At 37.5% G+C, this 25875-nt stretch overlaps 1 long non-coding RNA gene across 2 annotated transcripts in view; it reads right to left on the bottom strand.

Moving 5' to 3' along the window:
* Window positions 1-25875, bottom strand: part of LOC118528545 (uncharacterized) — a 288557-nt gene that overhangs the window by 189669 nt on the left and 73013 nt on the right. The window contains exon 4 of one of the 2 annotated variants that reach the window (XR_004913716.2): window positions 23620-23667. The exons of the other annotated variant lie outside the window; for it this stretch is intronic. This is a non-coding gene — a long non-coding RNA (uncharacterized LOC118528545). Of the gene's footprint in view, window positions 1-23619; window positions 23668-25875 lie in introns of those variants that run through there. 2 annotated transcript variants of the gene reach the window in all.

Genomic DNA, 25875 nt, shown 5'->3' with positions numbered 1-25875 from the left:
AACAAATGACAGATGAAGAAAAGATTTTGAAATGGAAATACTCCAGGAAACAGAGGAAAATTTTAGACCAGTATCTTAAATAGGTAATCAGCTCAAAGAGAAGAGATGCAAATGAACAAAGGTGAGAGATGCTGTTTCAATTAAGGAAGATGTAAAAAGGAGCTGGCAAAGCCTAAGGGGGAAACATCATTACAGAAATAAAAACCAAATTGAAAGCAGCAAAACAGTGAGCGAACACTGGTGAAACCACAGTTGTAATATGGAAAGGAAGCTCAAGAAAATAACAAGAGAAGTGAAGATAATAAATTTGAAGGGCAGTCAATACATAAAGAAGAGAACAAAATGCAAAAATCATTCATCAATGGAACATTCCTTTTCTAAAAGAACACTTATATGTCAATGTTAAAGAGGTTAACTGTGCTCCATGAAAAAACAATGAAAGAATCATGTTATTTCGTACTGATACTACTCTATTTCAAAAACAAAGACTCTTGTATGGACTTGAGAAGAATCAAATCCCCTACAAGTGTTTTTTAAAATTAGAATAATCTCAGACTCCACTTCAGCAACACCAAAGGCCAAAAAGGTGAGAAAACTACATCTACAGAGGGATAAAGGAAGGGGAATGGCATCCAAAAACCATACACCCAGCCAACAGACTGTCATGCACAGGGCAGGGGGGAGATATCTGATTTTGTGATACCTTGGGAATAAATGCACTACAACCTCTTCTTGAAAATAAAATGTCCATGAATTCTTAATAGGGCCAAATGAAAGATGATTCAAAACAAAAAATTCACAAGTGAAGAAAACCCACTATAAAAGAACCAGTGGTATATAATGACTCAAAATAATATCAGTAATATAATATAAATATGATAAGAGTAATGGTATTATAATTCTTAAAAGAAAGGCTATATAAATATTAGCTATAATATTACAATAAGTGATCAATGCAAAAATTCCAAATTGGCCCAAGAAAGATAAAGGAAAAAATTAAAGAATATTCATAATCTAAAATCCCAATATTGCTAACTATGAGAAAATAAAAATAAACAAATTAATCAATCAAATAAAATCAAACCACAAAATCAAAGTTAAAGCAGAATAAAATAGTAACAATGGATACAGTATTACTGAATTAGAAAATGGAAATACTATAAAATTGATAAATCATCCTAGAGACAATTTCTAAAGTAATAAATTAAATAAATTGATACCTAAATATTTAAAAATAATACAAAGCAACAGCCACAAAATTAAGAATGAGAATGAGAGGAAAACACAAATATGTCATAAATTAAGAGAATTATAAGGACAGATTTGCACAATTTTAAACTAATACATTTTTAAACTAGGGTAAAATGGATAATTCAATCCAAATTAAAAATTTATTATGCGTATTAAGGAGGGCACATGTTGGGATGAGCACTGGGTGTTATATGCAACTAATGAATCACTGAACACTACAATAAAAACTTACGATGTACTATCTGTTGGCTAACTGAACATAATGAAAAATTTAAAAATTTTTTAAAGGGAAAAAAATAAATATTTTTTAAAATTATTATAAAATCATGAAGATGAGCCCAAGAAAAGATTGACAGATTATTTAATATAGTTTATGATTATTGGTTATTTTAATTTTATAGAGCTACTTCCCTAAACATCACCAAACCCCAACAATTTCACAAATAAATTGTTTCAAATCTTAGGGAAAAAAATTCCCAGGCTATTTAACTGTACCAGAGCACATAAAAAAAAAAAAAGAGAGAGAGAAAGACTTCCCAGAATATTTATAAAATATGCGTATCACTGCCATAGTAATCACATAAAAGCAGCTTTTAAAAAAGAAAATATAGGCTAATTTCAGTTTTCTGGTTTTAATCATTCCAGGAAGGCAGAGGTGGATCAAAATCAAGAATTCTATTAATAATGTTCACCATATTGTAACCTAAATAGATAGCAAAAATACATTTGATAAAATTTAATCTTTTATTAAGAATTGGCTTAAAAAATTGATTCTTAATTTTTAAAAAATTTCAATAAAATCAACTTTTATAGCTACTTAACTACATAGCATATATAATCCAAAAGCCAGTATAATGCTTATTGTTAGACTAAAATATATGATTAAAGTAAGAAACGGGGTAAGAAGATGCCTAGTCTCACCATGATAGATTCACTTTGCTCTGGTGGAATTCTGAAAACAGCACCAGGGTAAGATTTAGCAAGATATATAATTTTTTTTTTTTAAAGGAAGACAATGTCATTACTGTTTACAGACTATATTAGATTATCTCTCTGGAAAACCCAAAATAAACAACTGAAAAAGTACTAGCAGAAAACAAAATATTCAGCATTTAGCTGGATCCAAAATTAATATACAAAAATCAACAGCTTCCCATTTTCTTATAAAACATAATGGAAAAATATATTTATAATTGAAACAAAAACCACAAAACATTCTGGGGAAGCTTAACCAAGAAAGGCATAGTCCCCTAAAGAAAAAGAGTAAAAAACTCCACTGAGGGACACAAAAGAAGACCTGAAAAAATATTTTAATTTTATTTTTGGATAGAAAGACTCAATAGTTTTAAAGTATTGTTTTTCATCAAATTAATGTAAAAATCAGTGTCATAAAAATCAATATCCCCACTGTACTTTTAAAGTTGGATCCATAATTTGAGCAAAGGAAACTAGAAAGCCTCTTAAATATTCAAATACAGTAAAGCTATAGTAATAAAAACATCTAATATCAGCACAGAAATAGACAGTCAAAATTAATACAACAAAAGAGACCCAGCTAGATGGAAATATAGTGTTTGATGAGGATGGTATTCCAAATCAGTGGAGGGGAAAATGGACTATTGAAAGAAGCAGGTTGTACAATGAGCCAGCCATTTGGAAAAGGATAGCAATTTGGAAAATAATTAAATTGAATCCATGCCTTATATCTTGTTACAAATAAATTCCAGAAGGATGAAAAACTTACATACAAAGCAAAAACATAAATTCACAAAGAAGCTAAAAGAAACAATGGTAAATATTTATTATAAACTTAGACTACAAGAAGCACTCTAAGCATTACATGAAATATAGGAGCAATATATATGTTCACATGAAAATTTGAAAGTTCTGCAAGGCAAAATGTACTGTAAATGAAAACAGAGGCAATCAGGGAAAAGTATAGACAATACACAGAAAAGGCAAAAGTCTAATATCCCTAATATATATGTAACATATTAATATATATTAGTATATATATTAAAATCAATGTTTATTTTTTAAAGATTTTTATTTATTTATTTATTTGACAGAGAGAGAGAGAGAGAGAGCGCACAAGCAGGAGGAGTGGCAGGCAGAGGCAGAGGGAGATGCAGACTCCCTGCAGAGCAGGGGGAGCCCGATGTGGGACTCGATCCCAGGACCCCGGGATCATGACCTGAGCCGAAGGCAGATGCTTAATTGACTGAGCCACCCGGGTGCCCTAAAATAAATGTTTAAAAAGGTAAATAACCCAATAGCAAAAAAATGAACATGAACAGGCAACTCATAAAAGAAATACCGTGGACCAATAAACATATAAAAAGAAGTTAAACCTAATAATTAAATACATTTAAATTAAAACAAGATTAACAAAGGTTAACAAAGACTAACGACTGATACTAGCCAGTGCTGGTAAGTGTCTGGGGAGGTATAGGTTAATACAACTTTATTTGGTAAAGCAATTAATAACACATCAATTGGCAAAATATTTATTGGCAATCTACTAAAATTCTAAAAGTTCAGAATCTTTGATCCAGCAATACCACATGCACTAATTTGGAGTACACAAACAGAAGGAAAAGGAGTGGGGGAATGAGAAGAGATATGGAGAAGAGGAGCAAGAAGAGGAAAAGGAAAGGAAGGAGGAAGATGAAGAGTCAGGGGAAGAGGAAGAAGAGGAGAGAGAAAGCCAAAGGAGGAAGAGGAGGACAGGGAGGAGGAAGGAGAAGGGAAGAATCCCACAAAAATTAAAAAATAAACTCTGGAAGAATATACACAAACTGTCAGTAACAGTTACTTCTGAAGGGCTACGTTATAGGGGAATTTCACCTTATTGTTAAATATTTGTGTAGCATTTAATTTTTTAATAACAATGTATTAGTTTTAAAATAATCAAATATGTCAAAGTATAATGAAAATGCAAGCAAGCTGAGAAAGAGCATTTTTTCCAAATTGGTTTCTCTGCTACTTTTTTTCCTTCCAAGTACATATCTAGAGACTCCATAGACACGATTTTTGATTTCCATCCCAGTTGTGGCCATTCCATCCCCTCTGTTCATGCACTGCAAAAATAGAGAATGGAATGGTCTCCATCATAGCTTTACCCATTAACATCCAACACTGACACAGTCTATCTCCCCATGGTACTCAGATTGTTGATTTTAAGAGTCATTAGGCAAGAAACGTTGGAAAGCTAGTGCTGAGTTACATAAACAATGATCTGAACGGAATGAAAATGATTGTGCTTTGCCAAGTCAGCAATCTAAGAATTCTGTTGGGGAAGCATCAGAAAGTTGTTTATATCAAGATAGCTTGTGATGTTTCTAATAAAACTAAAAATCAAAGAACTAACTTGGACAAGCCTGCTCCTTATTAATACTTTGGCAATGTCTTATCAGCTAAGGGCCTCCTAGTTGTTATCCTTGCTCAGCAGAGTGAAGAGAAGGGTTTTCACCTCTTGAACTAAAAATTTTTAATCTTTCCTAGCACCAGTTCAGCACCACAAAAATTCAATTTAGTATTGACTTCTACATAATAAACAAAATATTAAATGGATTTCTACATATCCATTTGTATGCTTCTCCATGTTTAAATTTTCAGTGATAAAAATGAAGAAAGGAACTTGGAAAAATATAGTTTAGTAACCAACTCTTCCAATCAATTCATAAATTATTTTAAAGACAGAGAGTCAAACTTCCCTGAGGAATTTTTTTCTTCCTATTATATTATTAGCTCTATTAGCATCAGATCTATTAGCATCTCTATTAGCATAGAGATGACTAACAGAAATTGAAGTCAATACCAACCCATCTTCTGTAATTTGGAAATGGTTTTGGGATGTGTTTATTGGATGGACACATGCACACCTTGGATGCCCCTGGGTGTCCTCCATGAAGAAAAGAAACAGCTTGCTTCCTCATACCTTTCTCATCTCCTAAATGGCATCTCCTACAGTTGCTAGAGAATTATATCTCATAGTCACTTTCATTCAAACCTCATTTATGCATTTAGAAGAAAGTATCTTTGTCTTTGGTACTCTGCTTCTAGACTGAGCTTCAAGTGGATTATATGATCATCTTAAGACAGATCCAAAATTCAAAATGAGGACTCCCCTATAAGCAAAACTGCCACAGCTGAATTGGAAAAGAAAGAAATCCTGGTACCAGCTGTTCAAGGGTTAAAATTAAGAGGCAGATCATGGTTGAGTATCAATAGAGAATGTACAAAAGAGAAAGGATGTTAATTCATAAGATGTCTTGATCTCATTCAAGTTAGGACAAAAAGGAATCTCATAAGGTAGTAGACATTATCAGGACTCACTAATATTCAGTTCTTCCTCCTGGACACAGAAGACTATACCTCCTGGCACATTTGTGACTGAGCAGGGCCTAATAACTAATTATGGTCAACGTTATGGGCAGTTTTAGGTGCCTCTTCCAGGCTGAAATATTTAATTACTGACATGAGATCTCCAGAGCTCTCCACCTGCTGTGTTGATCATATAAACACATTATAAAATGGCAGCGTCAAGGGATGGTGGTTCATTCTTCATCCTGGGTCCCTGAATATGAAGAGCAGAAATCTCCTGCTGGACTCATTGGGTGTATTCTTGTTTTAAGCCGCTGAGAATTCAGGGATTTGTTACAGCTACATAATCTAACCTGTCTTAACTGATACATATATTTAATCAATCATCATGGTAATAGGTGGATGGTCTTTTTGATTTCGTCATTATTGCCGGCAAAGATGAGTTGGGGGCTTAGTGTTATCATTTCAAATCTAGAATAAAGTTCACAACATTGCTCTACACACATATGTGAGCATAAAAATAAATAGGTGGCTAAAAAAATTCTATGTATTTTTTTTTTACATAGCATTACATAGAATTTTTTTACATAGATTAGTATGTGGGTTTTTTTCAGTTTGCTTTTCATTTCCAAACTCTTTGGTTTATTTTTTAATGAGTAATACTTGAAGGAGAGAGACCGTGGGAATAAAAATTGTCCTTATCTAGTTAGCAGCATATACACAGGTAAGAAGAGTTCTTTCTCTGTTAGTGGGAAGGAGATACTCTTAAATCAAGATGACATGTGTATAAGCCACAAGATGTATCATATAACATCAGGATACACGCTTAGCCTGAGACAATTCTAATCTAATGACACAAACAGCTAATGTACTGGATATTTTCTATTTGCTTAATGCGGATCCTTTCTCTCTCCCTTCCACCTTGCTTTTACCCAACAGGCTTTCATACAATTCAGCTTCTGGTTGGGTTCAGCCAATGGGCATGCTCAGGCAGAAGCTAAAGAGGAAAGAACAAGGCTGGGGTATTATTCCCCTAATTCTCTTCTTGGAAAGTCACCTGCACATGGCTGTGTTCCTCAAAAGAAATTCACTGGTTGTCTCAAGGAAGTGTGCCCCAGGCTCATCCTTCTGGCTCTCAAAAACCTCTCCCTCTCCCATTCCTTCCAGCCTAAGAGTGATAACACCTTCACTATTCCTAGCTCTGGGTTTTGCTACCCTTGTGGGCACCCTATATCCCACCCACAAATTTAGAATTTGTCCCCCATCAAATTTCCTGTGTATTTGTCATTTATTTCTTTTTGGAACCCTAAGTGATTCAGCTACCCTGTTGCTTACTATACCAAAAAATTAATGAGGATAAACAATTTTGCCTGAAATAAATAGAGGTCATGCAGATGTAGTTAACAATGAATTGCAATGAGATTTTCCCTGAATAACAGAAAATTACATGAATACTTAAACTACATATATATACATATACGTATATGTACATGCATGCATATAAACATATACTTATATGTAGACACACACATATACAAATATATATACAAATATATATATATATATTTAGTTGCTCACACACAGTTGCCCAGCCAACTTTTCTGCATGTAGCAGAAAGCTGGGACAAAGACTATGCAGTGTGAATTCACTGTCCTGAGGGGAAGGAAGTAGGGCACACAGATCAAGCCACTCTGAACATAATGTTCTGCTGACAGAACTATCTTCCCAGCAGCTGGAAATATCACTGAGCTAATTCAGAAAGACTGCAGGACTGGAAGCTGAAGCCATTTACAATGTGCACATCAGGGCTGGTCAGCAGTTAGAAAGTCCAGAATCAGTGGACCTGGCAAGATAGAGTTGGCAGTAACTGCTCCTGCCAGATGTAGCCTTAAGAGATGGTGACAGGGCACTTCTAAGAGGGCTTTAGCAAACACTGAGAACTTTTCAGATCAGAATATTTATATAATCTTATATTTCTTATCATCTTACAACCTTCAACTCTATTAATTAAGCTGAAGATTAGTGTATAGAAGAAGATAAAAATATAATTTTATTTCTTTTTAAAGATTTTATTCATTTATTTGAGGGAGAGAGAGAGAGCAGAAGCAGGGGGAGCAGCAGAAGGAGAGGGACAAGCAGACTCCCTGCTGAGCAGGGAGCCCGACGCAGAGCTTAATCCCAGGACCTTGGGATCATGCCCTGAGCCAAAGGCAGATACTTAACTGACTGAGCCACCCGGATGCCCCTAAAAATATAATTTTAGAAGAACAAATCCCTTATAAACCAAGAACTACCAATTTCTAGCACATACTTGGGACAATGGCCAATATCTACCACAACTATTCCGCTGTTCTTAAGATACATATGTTTCCCAAGACATAGGAAGCAGTGAACAATGGGGCTAAACAATTCACACAAAGAGGAGAAATATGGATTTTCCTTATTTGTATCACATTATACTAGAAATTAATATCCAACACCTTCCAAGAAATCAAGAAATGAACTAAAATTCCACAACTTGTCATAGTTTGATTTTTATGCATTTTTTTAAAAATTGGCAACCTACTCAAAGCCCCTTGAAGAGGCTGAACACTGACTGTTCATGTCAATTTTGTGGCAAATGGGCTATATTGTACACAGAATTCTCTAGAAGTTGGACTATAAATAGGCCATTGAGTGCATTCACTCTTAGCCTTTAAATTTTATTATTTTTCATAAAAAAGTGCTGTTTATAAATTAACATTATAAAGCTCTTGTGAAATTATCCTTATTTATTTATTTTTTGAGTACAGCTTTGATATTAGCTAGCAAGTATTATCGAATAGTGCACATGTACAGAAATCAAACATAACTAAATATGATTACTGTACATTACCTCAAAGAGTCAGTGGTATAATTACATGTTTTTATATTTGTCCTGTTGTGTTGAGGTTCTGAGGATTGGAAAGGTGAAATAATAGGTGATAGGAGGGAATAATTGGAATATATAAAATTAATCGATATGTTACAAAATTCTACAGCAGATCAAACTTAATGAAAGAAATGTTTAAGCATTGTTTGTTACTGTATATTGGGTTGGGAAATAAAGTATTAAACATTTTTGCCATTGAATCACACATTTCATTTTAAAAAGAGAAGAATAACATCATGTATTATTTATAAAAAGAATCCAATTTGTTATTTCACTGGGGCTATCTCTTCATGTTTATACATTAAAATACTTTTCTGAAGAATCTCCTTGAATCTCTACATAAAACAGCAATCAACTAGATGGGGAAAAAAAAACAACTCTTGCATCAGAACCAGCTGACAAGATAGTTCCACAGATCCACAGATAGAAGAGGGTACCAATAAACTTGCAACATCCACAAGATCTACATGGCGTTAGTGCCTGGATGGGAGAAGACAGAGGAAAGCCAGGGGATGTCTCATGGGTCTGAAAATGAAAGAGCAAAACAGTACACAGGGATTCCTAGAAAGTAAGACCAGCTGATCTGACAATAGCAGCAGAAACGGGAAAGCATTTTGCCCGATCCAATCGTGGATGACCACATGGGGCCCACCGTAAAGTCTGAAAAAGATTGAAGCAGTCTGGGCCACATGAGGTGTTAAAACCAAACAACCAGAATTCCCTTTCAAGTAAGAACCCCACATTTGGGAGAAACTTCTTCAAGTGAAATCAAAATTCAGTAAGAATTTGAACAATAGAGACAAATGAAAGACAGGGTCCAGATAAGTAGAGAAGGGAGAGAGCCAGGAAATCTCAAAAAGTAAGTGAATATGTATTTTAACACTTAAAAAAAATAAACAAAAAACAGAACTGGGAGCATCAAGAAATTAAGAAAGCTACCTTGAGCCACATCTTTGAAAAGTTTAGGAAAACTAGTTTCATAAAAATATGAGCAAAAGGAAAATATCTAAGTCAACTCCAATACAAAGTTACAGAAGAAAAAAGGAGAGAAAAAAGAATAGCATCCCTCTAGACAATTAAAACATGCCAGCAAGATATGCCTACAAAACAGAACCAATAATGACCCCCTAGATGAAATTAAGCTAAAAGTTAAGAAAATTATGTAAGATTTAAAAGAACAACATAATTCAGAATTTTAAAAACTCAAAAAGAGGGTGAAAGATTTTAGGAAAGTTTAAAAATAAGGGAAAAAGTCATTTTAGAAATGAAGACTAAGGGCACCTGGGTGGCTCAGTTGGTTAAACCTCAGACTCTTGATTTCAGCTCGGGTCATGATCTCAGGGTCATGAGATCAAGCCCCATCAGGCTCCATGCTGGGCATGGAGTCTGCTTAAGATTGTCTGTCTCCCTCTCCTTCTGTCCCTCCCAGCCCCCTCTGCCCCATTCATGCTCTCACACTCTCTCTCTCTAAAAAATAAATAAATAAATAAATAAATAAATAAAATAAAAATGAAGACTGAACCAGAAGAAATATAAGAACAAATAAACACAACACATAATACCTTAAGGATAATAGATTAAAGGAGAAAAGAAATAAAGGGAGTTAGTAACAAATACTGAAGATAAGCAAAAAAGAGCCAGCATATAGAGAGTAGGATTCCTTGAATATTAAAACCAAACAAGAGAACATAACAAATATAAAAGTATATATTTCAAGAAAACTTTCCTGAATTAAAAATAAAAAGATTGAGGTGCCTGGATGGCTCAGTCAGTTAAGTGTCTGACTCTTGATTTTGGCTCAGGTCATGATCTCAGGGTTACGGGATAAAGCTCCGCATCAGGCTCCAAGCTTAAGATTCTCTCCCTCCCTCTTTGTCTGCCCCTCCCCCCTCTAAAAAAATAAATAAATAAAAAGATTTAATACTATACAACACACATGAGAATAATGACCCAGAATGACCAACTCCAAGATACATTCTTATAAAACTACTAGACTTCAAAGAAAAAAGTTACTTGAGTATCTAGGCAAAAAGAGAAAATAACCTTTAAGGGAAAAAGTTAGATTACAATCAAATTCTCAACAGCAATCTTTACACCAGAAGAGGAAAAAAAAAAAGCATTACATGTTATTCAAGGAAATAAGATACAAGTCGAGGTATTTTATTGAATAAAACTGACTTTCAAGTATAAAAGTCACACACAAGATGTTATCAACATGCAAGAATTCAGAGAATATTATTTCCAAGACCCTGTCCTACAGAAGAATTTTATATAATCTAAAAGTCTAGAAAGACATCTATATAAAGATTGGGTGTGAGCACTAAATATATACTTGCTTGTAGAATTATGATTAAATAAAAATTAAGGAGGAGAAATTAAAGTATGCCATGGCTATGTGATTTGACAATGTAGATATAACAAAACCACTTTTTTTAAATGGGGGAGAATGGGGAGAACATCTGCTTATACACTGTTTTCAGAAATCATATTGGTGGTGGTAGTATTAGTATCATTATTCTGAAATTAATGTGTATAGAATATGTTCTAATTTTGTCATCATCTATGCCTTTGAGAATCAATCCTTAAGAACTCAGTGTGGAGGACAGGAGATTCAGAGGCACTCTAGAAGATGTCAAGTAAAAGTCCTAAAGTCTTGAATTTGAATTGGAAGTATCAAAATGAATTCCGTCCCCTGAAAAGGCCTAGAAACCATGACCAATTCATAGCAATGAGCATCTCTTGTCCCAGATTATGATCCTGAAATACCACTTCCTACCAAAAGAAATTGGAGGTACTTTGAGAAAGAGTTGATTCTAGCTCCAGGCAGGAAATACAGTAGATAGATGGCCCTGGAATAACTCGTCATACTGGGGTAGGTTGAATAATGGTTCCCCAAAATATCTAGGATTTTGTATTAAGTTTTTTATTTTAATTCCAATATAGTTAACATAAAATATAGTGATTCAAGAATTCTATACATTACTTAGTACTCATCATGATAAGTGTACTTCACAGAACTAGACCAAATAACCCTAAAATTTGTATGGAACCACAAAAGACTTGAATAGCCAAAACAATCTTGAAAAAGAAAAACAAAGTTGGAAGTATCATAATTCCACATTTCAAGTTATACTACAAAGCTGTAGTAACCAAAACAGTACAGTACTGGCATAAAAATAGACACACAGATCAATGGAACAGGATAGAAAGCCCAGAAACAAACCCATGATTATATGGTCATTTAATCTTCAACAAACGATGCAAAAATATGCAATGGGAAAAAGATGGTCTCTTCAACAAAATGTGTGGGAAAATGGGACAGCTACATGCAAAAAAATGAAACTGGACCACTTTCTTCCACCATACAAAAAAATAAACTCAAAATGGATTAAAGACCTAAATGTGAGACCTGAAACCATAAAAATCCTAGAAGAAAACACAGGCAGTAATTTTTCTGACGCTGGCTGAAGCAACATTTTTCTAGATATGTGTCCTGAGGCAAGGAAAATAAAAGCAAAAACAAACTATTGGGACTACATCAAAATAAAAAGCTTTTATATAAGGGTGCCTGGGTGGCTCACTCAGTTAAGCATCCGACTCTTGACTTCAGCTCAGGTCTTGATCTCAGGTCCTGGGACCCAGCCCCATGTCAGGCCCCACACCCAGTGGGAAGTCTGCTTGAGGATTCTCTCTCCTTCTCCCTCTGTCCCTCCCCCACTCATGCTCGCTCTCTCTCTCTCATATAAATAAATAAATCTTTTTTAAAAAGCTTTTATACAGCAAAGGAAAACAATCAACAAAACTAAAGACAACCTACTGAATGGGAGAAGATATTTGTAAATGACATATCCAATATAGGGTTAGTATCCAAAATATATAAAGGACTTATACAACTCAACACACACACACACACACACACACACACACACACACACATAATCCAATTAAAAAATGGGCAGAAGACATGAACAGACATTTCTCCAAAGAAGACATCCAGATGGCCAAGAGACCCCATGAAAAGATGCTCAACATCACTCATCATCAGAGAAATGCAAATCAAAACCACAATGCAATATCACCTTACACCAGTCAGAATGGCTAAAATCAAAAACACAAGAAACAACAAGTGCTAGCAAGAATGTGGAGGAAAAGGAATCCTTGTGCACCATTGGTGGATATGCAAACCACCAAATATGGTGCAGCCACTGTGGAAAACAGTATGGAGGTTCCTCAAAAAGTTAAAAAACAAAATATCTAGTCTTAATCCCTGAAACCTGTGGATGTTACCTCATATGGCAAAAGAGACTTTACAAGAAGGATTAAATTAAAATTTTTGAGATGGGGAGATTATCCTGGATTATCCATGAGGACCCTAAATATAACTTAAAATGTCCTTAGAAGAGGGAAATGAGACACAGAAGACAGAAGGCAATGTGTAAACTGAAGCAAGATGATATGCTACTGGCTTTGAAGATGGCAGAAGGGGACACAAGCCGTGGAATACAAGGAATTCCTCTAGAAGCTGGAAAAGGCAAGAAAACATGGTTCTCTGAAAGAGCCACTGGAGGAAGAATCGCCCTGCTGACACTTTGATTTTGGTCCAGTAAAAAAAATTCAGACTTCTGACCTCAGAACTATAAAAAAGTAATTGTGTATTGTTTTAAATCACCGAGTTAGTAGTAATTTGTTACAGCAGCCATAGAAAATTAATGCCCATTCCAGATAACAAGGTTGTGATCTAAGACTAGGGTCATATCAAAGGACACCAGAGGCAATTTGCAGAGGCTCTCACTGGCCAGATTAGGAAAATTTGAACTTTTCATAAGGAGAATAATTACAATGGATTGAAACCCATCAAATATATTTAAATCCATTAATTCACGACGATATTAAAAATGAATTTGATACCTTTGGAAGATGGTAGGGAGGAAAATCTTTATCTGAAAAAATGTTAAATAAATTGAAAGAATCAAGTATTAAGCATTTCTTCACTGTACAAAGTACATCTCTGGATAACCAAGTAGTACATGAAGGGAAGCATCTCTTTATAACAGTATTTCAGCTAATAAATGGAAAATAAATAATAAAATTGAATATTATCATTTGGCAACCTCCAATGTATTAATGGATCTAGGCTTAAGTACCAGTGGTTATTACCATCAGAAAAAAGAGTCAACCAAAGATTATATGCCTCCTGGTGACAGAATCCAGCCCTATATATAGTCCCATCAAGGGGATTGAACTGGATTTCTGACCAGTACCAGATTTCTAAGCTTTGGATCCAGCTGTCAATTTACAGGAAACACAGTAGAAAAATGTGTTCAAATGCACCATGAGTATGCAACAGCAGCATCTGGACTGTGGGAAACTCTACAGGTCAGACAACTGAGGTCTTTCCACAGATGAAGTGGTAAGAAAAAGCAAAAACTGATGATGGAATTTGTGGATTAAAAATTTTGAATGCCATATCCAGTTTCTTAAAAAGTGGGCATGACTAAATTACAGAGTCTGGAAATGCACACTAGTGATAAACTGTTTTTTATTTGTTTTAAAGATTTATTTATTTGAGATAGAGTGAGAGAGAGAGCACACAAGCAGGGGGATGGGGGTGGCTCCCACTAAGCAACTGAGCAGGGCATGACCTGAGCCAAAGGCAGACACTTAACCAACTGAGCCACCCAGGTGCCCCATACTGTTTTTTAAAATGCAACAAGGTGGTAATGTCAGTATAATGGCTGTTTTGTTGTTGTTGTTGTTGTTGCTGCTGCTGCTGTTGTTGTTGTTGTCGTTGGAAGGAGGTGATTGTGACTGGGTCCAGGCATATGGGAGGCACATGTATTTTTTGACCTGGGGTGATGGTTACAAAGGTGTCTACACAATTCAGTAACCGTATTTGTTTTATGTGGTTTTCTCTGATTTTAAAAGGAAAAAATACAAAGAGCAAGAAAGAGCTATAAAGCAAGCATCAGTTTTATTATTTATAAGACTGCATTAGAGAAATAGTTGATTCTGGGTCCAGGGAAGGAAATATACAAGATGAACCCAGAATATCTTTCTTTTTTTAAGATTTTATTTATTTGACAGAGAGAGATACAGCAAGAGAGGGAGTGGGAGAGGGAGAAGCAGGCTTCCCGCTGAGCAGGGAGCCCGATGTGGGGCTCGATCCCAGGACCCTGGGACCATGACCTGAGCCAAAGGCAGATGCTTAACGACTGAGCCACCCAGGCGCCCGAACCCAGAATATCTTGTCATACTAAATAGCAAAACTATTTGGGCCACTCTTCACTACCACCTCATCACTTTTGAGGAGCAAGTAATATGTTTGAAAATAAAAATAAAAAACAAGGCCAAAGGAAATCTTTCCAACATATATAATATGTAAAAGATTAATAGCAATAGAATTTTAAGAGTTTCTAAAAATCAATAAAACATAACCAGCCCAAAAGAAAAAAAGAGTAAATGATGAAAGAAGGAATTCAATGAAGAATTATATGGATAGCCAATAAATACATGGAAAGATGTTTTACCTTGCTAAGTATCAGAAGACTCCAAACTAAACATAAATTAGAACAGAAATAAGATTGAATTTTTAATCCACAAATTTAAAAGACTGATAATATCTAGTGTTGGCAGGAGTGTAAACAAATGGGTACTGTTATATCCAGCAGTGGAGATGCAGATTAGCGTAACCTTTTGGGAGGGTCATAAGACAGTATCTTCTAAAATTTTAAAGGTGCCTTCCCTTTGACCACTTCAAGGCATCCATTCTTCAGAAACAGGCACAAGATACATGTATAAAGATCACTGATATGTTAAGAAAAAAAAAAAAAAGAAGATAGCAGGAGGGGAAGAATGAAGGGGGGGAAATCGGAGGGGGAGACGAACCATGAGAGACGATGGACTCTGAAAAACAAACTGAGGGTTCTAGAGGGGAGGGAGGTGGGAGAATGGGTTAGCCTGGTGATGGGTATTAAAGAGGGTACGTTCTGCATGGAGCACTGTGTGTTATATGCAAACAATGAATCATGGAACACTACATCAAAAACTAATGATGTACTTTATGGTGATTAACATAACAATAAAAAAATTAAAAAAAAAAAAGATCACTGAAACACTGTTTGAAAAAGTGAATAGCAAACAACCTAAATATCCCTCAATAGAAAAATGGCTAACTATACAACTACTTTATGAATATAATACAATAGATAACAAGCATGAGATGGATCTATTTACCTATGTAGATTCCCAAAATATGTTTTTATGTGGGGAAAAAAGCAAAAATCAGAAAACATATACAATATAAAACCCCCAAAAGAACCTACATATTTTCACATGCACGTATATGTATACAGAAAAACATCTGGAAGGCTACACAGAAAACCCTCAACTCAGGATAGAAAGTGGGAGATGGTAGTGAAGAAGGCCTTCTGCAAAAGAAGGAGGAAGAGGAGAAGGAGGAAGAAGAGAAGCAGATGTAGAGAGAACAAGATGGAGCCTGGTCTAGCTCTAGCTTGGATGTCCATCATGTCCTTTGTCGCCCTGTATTATATATGACCATCCACAGCCGTCAGCATCCTCACTGGAAGGACAGGTCTCTGTCCTCCCACCCCTGACGTACATCCTGTATTTAGTGTCACTAGGGTTTCAGCTCCGTGAGAGCTGGAACCAGTGGTGTGTTGGTGTTTACCCACCATCTCAGCTCATGCCTTGACTGTCATCTTGTGAGAGACCGAGCAGCAGCCCTGCCAAGCCTCGCCTGGACTGCTGACCCACAGAAACTGAGAGGTAATAGATGTGTGTTGATTTAAGCCATTAAGCTTGTGGTAATATTGTTTTGCAGCAAGGAAAACAAATACGCCGCTTTGTCCATTAAATGCTATGCAAAAGTCGAAAGAAAAAAATGTCTTCTTTTGCTTTTTATTCTATACTTTTATGTTGACTGGATTCATAGATTTCTTGTATACTTAAAAGACAAACAAGAATTACCACTTAAACATTGCCCAATAAACTTGTTTCCTTTCCTATTCTTATTTGGACTTCCCACTGTATCGCACTTATCATGGAGGTTGCTTCCAGTTGGCTTATCCCTGGATTGGATTACATCTGGATTAAAACTAGAGATTGGTTTTCCTGAAACATCTGCAATTTGGCAGGGCTCAGGCTCCTTACTGATCACAAACCAACAACCAGCCTATTCCCAGTTCCTGGCACTCATTTCTTTCAGTGCAGAAACAATGAGTAAGAAACATTTGTGTGCACATATCATGCACACAATACATCTTTCATAAGATGAGAAAAGCTATTAAGATCATCTGGTTTGATACTTTTATACAAGAGAAGACTAAAGCCCAGAGAGGCAAAATGACTTTCCCAAAATTACATATCCCAACATACTGTCATTATTTGTTTAAATGTTTATTTCCTTCCATGCAGGGATTGTGATTTATTCGTCTTGAAATTTCAGCATGTAGCACAATACCAAATACGCGGTGAGAATTTGATAAAGGTTTGAGGATAAATCAAAAAAAGTCTAATGAGAATAAGAGTTAACTCCATTTGTTCATCTAACACATACTCACTGAACAGTTTCTATGGGCCAACCACTGTTCTAGACTTTGGCAAAACTCTACTGAACAAAAACATGCAGTTTATCTGGGGGTACAGATGGGCGGATAAATCAGAAAGTGGTAGTGTTACGTCAGGAATTTTGAAAGGGTGATGGAGTGATGGGCAGTGAACAAATGGCCACAGTAGATTGTATGGTGAGGCATGCGAAAGTAAGATTGCATTTCTTACCCCATCGTGATGTCTGGGAGAAAAACTATACTAATCTACCTACCTAAGATATGTAGGATTTTTCTTTCCTTTTTTTAAAAGATTTTTTTAAATATTTTATTTGACAGAGAGAGAGAGAGCACAAGCAGGGGGAGCAGCAAGCAGAGGGAGAGGGAGAAGCAGGCTCCCCACTGAGCAGGGACCCCGATGTGGGACTCGATCCCAGGACCCCGGGATCATGATCTGAGCCGAAGGCAGAACCTTAACTGACTGAGGTACACAGGCATCCTGTATATAGGGTTTTTCTGAAAATATGGGCCTTTTAAAAGAATTGCATTATATTTCTCCTGACTTATGTGTCCCTTCTACTCCAGAGATTTTTAAGTTTCTTATTGATCTCCTTAGGCATGACTCCTCAGAGAAATTTTTAATTTAGTTATTTCTCTAGCCTCTGTGAAATAATTGATGATATTTAAACAAACTCTTAATTAAGAACTAGAATTTATAACTTAAAGAATTTAAGATGTGTGCTTGAGTAACTAGAATAATCATTTTCTTATTTATGTCTTGTAAATTTTAATGTTTAGGCCGGGCTTTTATTCCCTTTCAAAATAAATGGAACAAAACTGAGCTTGTTCTTTTTCATTTTTTAAATTTTTAATTGAAGTACAGTTCACAAATAATATTATTAGTTTCAGGTATACAATATAATGATTTGACAATTATATACATTATGAAATGTTCACCACAATAAGTATAGTTACCATCTGTCACCATACAAAGCTATTACAATGTTACTGACTACATTCCCTATGCTGTACTTTTCATCCCTATGACTTATTAATTTCATAATGGGAAATTCGTACCTCTAAAGCCCCTTCACCTATTTTTGCCTATCTCCCCCCCCCATCCTGCCTTCTGGCAACCACCAGTTTGTTCTCTATATTTATGAGTCCGTTTCTCTTTTTTTATTGTTGCTGTTGTTTGTTTGCTTGTTCTTAATGTAACCAGATTTTAAATGCATCTTTCCCTGTTGCCCAGAAGTCTCAGCTCAGGCCCCAAAGCTAAAGACCATAGGTGTTAAGAGGTCAACTACTAAACCGAGCTGCCAGTCCATTTATACTGAATTCACCACCACACTGGCTCTGTACCCACCCATCACCCACCCACCACCACCCACCACCTATCTATGACAGAGGGTGAGAACCAGGAGAGAGGGCATTGGTGCTAGGTCAAGAGGGGGGTGGCGGTATGGGTTAGCCCAGTGATGGGTATTAAAGAGGGCATGTAGGGGCGCCTGGGTGGCTCAGTCATTAAGCATCTGCCTTCGGCTCAGGTCATGATGACAGGGTTCTGGGATCGAGCCCCACATCAGGCTCCCTGCTCAGCGGGAAGCCTGCTTCTCCCTCTCCCACTCACCCTGCTTGTGTTCCCTCTCTCGCTGTGTCTCTCGTTAAATTAATTACTTAATTAATTAATTAAAAAAAAAGAGGGCACGTTCTGCATGGAGCACTGGGTGTTATACACAAACAATGAATCATGGAACACTACATCATAAACTAATGATGTAATGTATGCTGATTAACATAACATAATTAGAAAAAAAAAAAGAGGCTCCATGGGCTCCAGCATAGGCCTGCAGCAGAGCATGGGGGAGGGAGATCTGGGGAGAAACTGATCATCTCCCCCAGAACCAGGAGGTCACAGAGCCTGGTTTACGACTGTCACCTGAAGACATCAGCTGGCCCTGATGGAGGGAGAGAGGAGGTGTGGTGCAGCCCCACATCCCCACCAGTGACGGGCAAGAGCACTGCCCATGGAGAACTGGCTCCAGCAGGAGGAGGCTGCCCTGGGCCACCAGAGGCAGGACCTGGGAGCAGTCAGAAAGCATCTGTAAGGAAAAATCACCTGCACCAAGGAACTGCAGATGGATGGTTCCCTACGGTAAAGCTAACTATGAGAGGGAGAGGGAGAACATGGGCAGCCTCCACGGAGGGACATGGACACCACCTTGGCCAGTTTATTCTCCCATGTCCCCTTCCCCCTCTGTGGTTCTTCCAGGGTGAGGGTGGGGAAGAGGGCAAACAACTTTGAGGATAGGGATGAAGAGGTGAAAAACCCAGCAGGGGTAATCACTGGCCAAACTGTGCTCCCCTTGCCCAGTATTGGTTTCAAAGCCTGGGTCAGGAGCAAGCTGGTAAAGGGGAAGGTTTTTAATTGGGTAAGAGGCAGATGTCTGGATTTAGACAAGACAGAACTTCCTAACATCTGAAAATGAGACTCTCTAATTCCTGAATGTGCCTAGAATCCTATGAGATCTGCCCAAGATCGCTTCCTGGGGTCGAGAAGGGACAGACAGAAAAGGCTCAAGGACAAAGTAAAAATAAAAAATGAAATAAAGTTGCTTCCTGCTGACATCCTATCAATGAAATGGTTACATGATAACATTTCTGGATCCAGCCCAGGAGAGCTGCACAATTTGGGACTCTTCAGGAAAGAGAACCAACAGATAGTGAGGACTGACTGTGTATCCACACTCAGTGTGTGCCCTTGTCTTTACAACCTAACAGTGATGGTAAGGATTCATGCATTCTGAGTCTGTGGATGAAGACACCGAGTTTCAGAAAGTTTATGTAAATTGCCCAAGGACACAGCCAGTAATAATGATGTTATAACATGTGCTGAGTAGGATGTACCAGCTTTGTGCTACGAATTTTACATGCATTTCTCATTTAATCTTAACAATAGCCTGTGAGGTAGGTCCTAGGACAGGATATCAAACTCGGGTCCTTCCGGCTTCTTCCTGCTTCCCCGTCCTGGGCAGCCTGGTACTCGAGGAAGCCAAAGAGAGGCTCAGTGCAAGAACTCTCCTCTCGACACTTCAGTGTAGGTGAGGATCAGGTCTCAAAGGCACCCTCACAGTTAAAAAATCGCGTGTTCTAAATTTAATGCCCACTTTTCTTTGCATGTCAGGAGCAGGTAGTTGCAACAAAATTACAGAATAGAGTAGATTTTACTCACTCTCCATTTGTAGCCCAAAATTACTTGATTCATACCAATAGTTGCTGGTTGTTTTAAAAATACTCATTTTCTCTATTTAAAGCTGTCAGACACAAACTCTTGGGTTGCAGCCTGATGTAAAATTAACTACCAAGCATATTTCTACTGCCAAGAATAAAAACTCAGAACCATAAAATGTGGATGGTTTACTGTGCTATAGTTAACTTTATAGTTAGCATTAGTTTCTTTCCTAAGGAAGAGCACGACATGAAGTTTGGGACATGTCACTGAGCGCAAGCAATCACAGAGAAACATATTTCCAGAAGTCATTGAAACTGGACTAGGTGGAAAGGAAGGATAAATAGTTACAGCACACAAGTACACAAATTACACAAGTCAGAAGGACAATGGAGCAGACAGGAAGATGATCATCCTGGTGTTCCTGGGGCGGTATAGAATGTGGTATTTGTAAATCTTAGTTATGACGGTACTGAATCTATAAAGATACCCTCAGCAATCACCACAGCCCTTTATTTTTAGCTGCAAGACAGGGTTACATTCTGCTCTGTTGCAGTAAAGAAATGGAATTTGCTTTCTATTTTCTAAGCTCTGCTTTAATTAAGAAATCCGACTATGGAGACTTAAGTTAATTTTTAGAAATCAATTGTAAAACCAAATCTGTGTCTCCTCCACCCTTTGGCTGAGCTTGTTTTCAGTAAAATGTATGCTGTAGCCAACATCTTTCATTCCTTTGCTGTGTCAGGACTTGTTTCTGGGTCCTTAGCACATAAGATACCAAGACATGCTTGTGCTGCAATGAAACTGGTTTTCAAGGTAGGCAGTAAGAAAAAGGTAGGATTACAAAGGACGGAGAGGAACCAAGATTTCCTAGCCACTTTTAACTTCTTGGAGCTTTCTCATGTTATTATCCTGTTTATTTCCCCCTCATGATGATTAGTTGTTAGACCATTAAAATACAAAGATCCTGTGTTCTATCTTTGGGTACAGAAAGCAAAGGGTGCTGGAAGGGGTGCATGTGAATCCTCAGCCAGAATCGTGGAAAGAGAACACACACACACACACACACAGAATGTGTGTACTAGCCTCATTACACACACACACACACACACACACACACACACACACACACACACACACACACACACACACACACACAATGTGTGTACTAGCCTCATTAAATGAGAAAGGATTTCAGGCTTGGTTAAAAAGGAAAATTGTCAAGGAAGAACACATGAGCCCTCAGAACAGATCTGGGCCAGGCTGGAATGAGTGAAGGGAATATCACATCATAGCAGTTACAAGTGCATATGATCTAAAAGACTGCCAATCCTTGTTATGCTTTTCCATTGGGAGACAGTGTGGATGTGTTTGCATTTAGGTAAAGCACCATGCCCTGGTATGCATTCCTACCCAGCAGGGTCACGTTACACAGAAATGTTTTTAATTGACTTTCTCTGTCTTGAAGGAGGTATGGCCAGACCACCTCTCCCTACTCAGAGAATTTGGTAAAGAATGTCCCAGCATTTATTCTTCTCTGGTACTGTGGGCTGATCAAGCCAACCCGAAAAGGCCCCTTAAACTAAAGAGCTAAAGTGATTCTCCATGATTCGGTGTATTGAACAGTCTCAAAATCAAAGAAAAACAGATACCAGAAAAGTGAGTAGAAGGAGAAATGACAACTGAAGGAGTCAGCATATAGAGAAGTTCCCTTTCTAGGGAAGTTCCAGCCGTTTTTCTAATAGCCCTCCCAAGAGCAAGCCCTCAAAAGGAAAGGAAAAAAAAAAAAGATTTGTGTACTTTGCACATATTTGGAGACTCACGTTTGGAACATCTTTTGAAAGTTTCAACAAAATGGCCACAGAAACCTGGATAAACATTGGCAATTTTTAAAGTAATGATTGCTCCTTCCCACACCAGTCTCAGAAGCAACAAAGAGTATAGTACTATAAGGAATAAGTCAGCAATCCATAAAAAAATAATTCCACTTATGAAAGTGAGTGATACTCATGTATTACAAGAAATGAGGAAACATTCTCTATCTCTGGAGCATTTATGGTTCATGTGTTAGTATTCATACTAACCTGGATTATTCCCTCTTTAATTTTAAGTAACATAGTTGTCTCTAAATTCAGATCTCTTTTTTCCTTTGTCACATTTTTCTTATGTCACATTTGCTCTTGGGTCAACATGAATGCGGCTACACAGAAACACACATGCTGATAATTATATTTTCCTTACTATGTGTTTCTTCTTTGTTGTGGATTAATTCTTATGATCTTTGTCACAAAGCCAAGCAAATCAGATTTATGTTCATGAAAATATAACAAGAATTTTGGAAATGTTTGTAATTGATCCCACATGTTCTATTTGCTTAGATTCATAAGGCTGCAAGGGAATTTCAAGAGATCATTTGGGGATTTTAGAGATGGAATGTTATATGATCTGATATCATTTACTAATTTTCCAGAAGGACAGATTGCCCATGCAAAGGAGTGGTTTCTCTCTTATCAGAGAGTTCTCACTGTTAAGATTGAGCCCACATTGTGTAAAAGAATACACTGTTTGCAGATAGTGGGGATTCTGATGTCCCCCCCCGTGAAGGTATGAGAAATCAGGTGGCAGACACCACTGAACACCTTTAAAAGTTCTAATATCAAGAGAGACTAATGACACCAGAATTCCAACCAATTAAAAGCATATAAACATCTCTGAAGCACGTAAAAGTAGTCAGTATTGTTTCCTAAATGTACTGGTGCAGTATAAAATAAAATATCCTGAGTGTGCTTTCTGCATGGTTGATCTACAAGGACTGATTTGCTCAGTTACTCTACAATCAGGAAACTATCTTATTACTTAGTCCTCCAGATACTATTTGCCTTGAGGAAACTGAAAAAAAAAAAAAAAATGTTCACAGTCTTTTAGGTCAGCCCCCTGCTGTTTAGGTGTCCATAGTTTAATTGCTCAAAACAAGTGGCTATTCATCTAATCTGTAAGCCGCTTCAGAAACAGGAATCTCATAACCTTCTCATTCTACCAAAATGCTTCCTACATATAAATGTACTCCTCGGGGGCGCCTGGGTGGCTGAGTTGGTTGAGCGACTGCCTTCGGCTCAGGTCATGATCCTGGAGTCCCGGGATCAAGTCCCGAATCAGGCTCCCTGCTCAGCAGGAAGTCTGCTTCTCCCTCTAACCACCCCTCCCCCCCGCCATGCTGTATCTCATTCTCTCTCTCAAATAAATAAATAAAATCTTTAAGAAAAAAAAAATGTACTCCTCAGGTTACTACCAAGCCCACCATAATGAGAGTAGACTTACCATGGCCGCAGATAGACTCTGTTCACTGGTAAGGAATTGACAATGCAGGGTAGGTGGGAAAGAGACAGCTGTAGGAAATGAAGAGGATTATTGGGATTGGCTCAAGACCACCTGGCACACAGCAGTGGTTCTCAAACTGTAGCCTGTATCAGAATCACCTGGAGGGCTCATTAAATAGATTGCTGGACCCACCCCAGAGTTTCTAATTCAGTAGGTCCGGTGTAATGTAATGCCTGAAAGTTTGCATTTCTAAAAATTTCCCAGTGATGCTAAAGCTGCTGGTCTAGAGACCACTTTCTAAGAACCACTGGCCTACAGTATTTGCTCCTGCATAAAAGTCCTAGCTTCCTGAGACACAGGAATGTGTGCAATATAAAGAAAAAAATCTTAGGGGAAAAAAATTTGCTTTCCTTTCTCCGAGAAACATGTTTCACATACCATAAGGATTAGATATGCAACCATTTGTTTCCCTAATGAAGGAGCTAATTGCTCTGATCCAAAAAGACCCCAAATGGTTACAGCCCAGACTGGAGTGTTATCTCCCTAGGTATTTACATTTCAAGGAGGAATGAGCCCCAGAACTTTCAGACGTCTCTTGGTGGTAAAAGCCAAGACACACAGGGCATTCTGGCTCCTGGAGAGATTTTATTTATAAACCAAAGGGTTGGAGTGAGGATTCAGGCCCATTATGTTTCCAAGGAGACAGGAAGGGAGGGGAAGGGCTGCCTCCTTCCCCCACTAGAAGCAGAGAAAAATTTTCCTTGTCTCTCACCTATGAAGTGTCCAGCTACTCAAGTAGGATTATTTGGCCTTTTATCAACATTGCCCCAGAGATGAGTTCTGGAGCATGAAGAGCTGACACACTTTTAAAATCTCTCTCCTACCTAGAATACTTTGGGTACACACTCAGGATAAAATTAATAAAAACTAATATTAAAAACCCAATGGCATCCCAATGCTAAATGAGCTCTACTGTGATTAGCATGCCTAGCATGTCTTGATAAGAGTCAGGAGTACACCCAATTGATTCTATAAAAGGAATATTAAGAAATTTTATCCAAATGATTTCTATCTGGTAGAAAAAATAACCCTCTATGTTACAGTTTATTGCACATTAGGCCATTAACCAGTTGCCAGTCTAGGTTAGCAAGCTCATTCTGACATTCTTTTACTAAATTTCCTATAAATGCCCAGTTTCTCAAAATGCACTTGCAATCAGCTTTCCATCTTACTGGTTCCTTCATTAAGTGATGGGTTGAATGAAATTGTTGATAGCTAGTTATATCTGTACGAGTTATGCTTTTAACTTTTCGAAAATTCTATTTATGGGAAGGTCTAACGACCATCACCCCAACAGCCTGTAGCTCTGGGCCTGACCCTGGTCTGCGCTGCCACTGCATCTCCACTACCTACTTATGGAAGTGCTGTCCGTTTTCTTGACAAAAAAGACTCAGCTTACTTGGGCGAGCACCATCAACCCTCTCCCAACATCAGTGTGTGCTCCACTTTGCTTGAAATGGGGGAAACCTTTAACCCTCATATCTGCTCTTTGGCAAAAGGTCCTCCTAGAGTGTCTAGATAGTATAATTCCAGGTACCCTTGGACAGTCACATAAAATTCCATCTAAATGGCCCTTCTGTAGTTGTGCACTGTGGGTGGCTCCGGATCGACTCCAGTGGGAACTGTCTTGGGAGTATTTGTATTTTATCCACACTCTACTAGCCTGTGGTTGTATAACTACCCACCCATTCAGAGGAGAAAGAACCTATTCTAGGTCTACATCTGAAAGTATGTGACTAAAGACGAAAGAAGTAGTTATAGGCTTCTTACAGGTATATAATGAGCCTCAGTCTTTTCCACTTTCTTGCTTTTATGCAGAAAGTCATCTCCTTTTCTGTGTAAGAAAATACATTTAGTCATTTCCTGACTCCCAAGCACTAAAGAAACACAAAGGTCCACAAAGGCAGTGCAAGCTCAGCCATCTCTACCGGTTCCTTTCCAGAACACTTTTGCCTCAGAAGCAAATTCTAATTGTTCCCTCCAGCTGTATACATGGCTTGTGTACATGTTTTGTAGTGGAACAGCCCCTGCTAGGAATGATTTTGCTGAATTGTTGTCAGGTGTGATGCCATTGACCTACACTGAAGCCTAGATAATCAACAACTCTCAGAAACCTATCACTACACCACAGAAGAACTCTGCTGAGAATATCATTCATTATATCATACAATGTCATCTCCATTAAGGCTTCAGGAAACACCTGCCTGTCTCCAGCT

The sequence above is a fragment of the Halichoerus grypus genome, chromosome 2, assembly GCF_964656455.1.
Source record: "Halichoerus grypus chromosome 2, mHalGry1.hap1.1, whole genome shotgun sequence".
Classification (NCBI taxonomy): Eukaryota; Metazoa; Chordata; class Mammalia; order Carnivora; family Phocidae; genus Halichoerus; species Halichoerus grypus.
The sequence above is the reverse complement of the archived record's forward strand: the minus strand, read 5'-3'. Positions and strand labels throughout refer to the sequence as shown.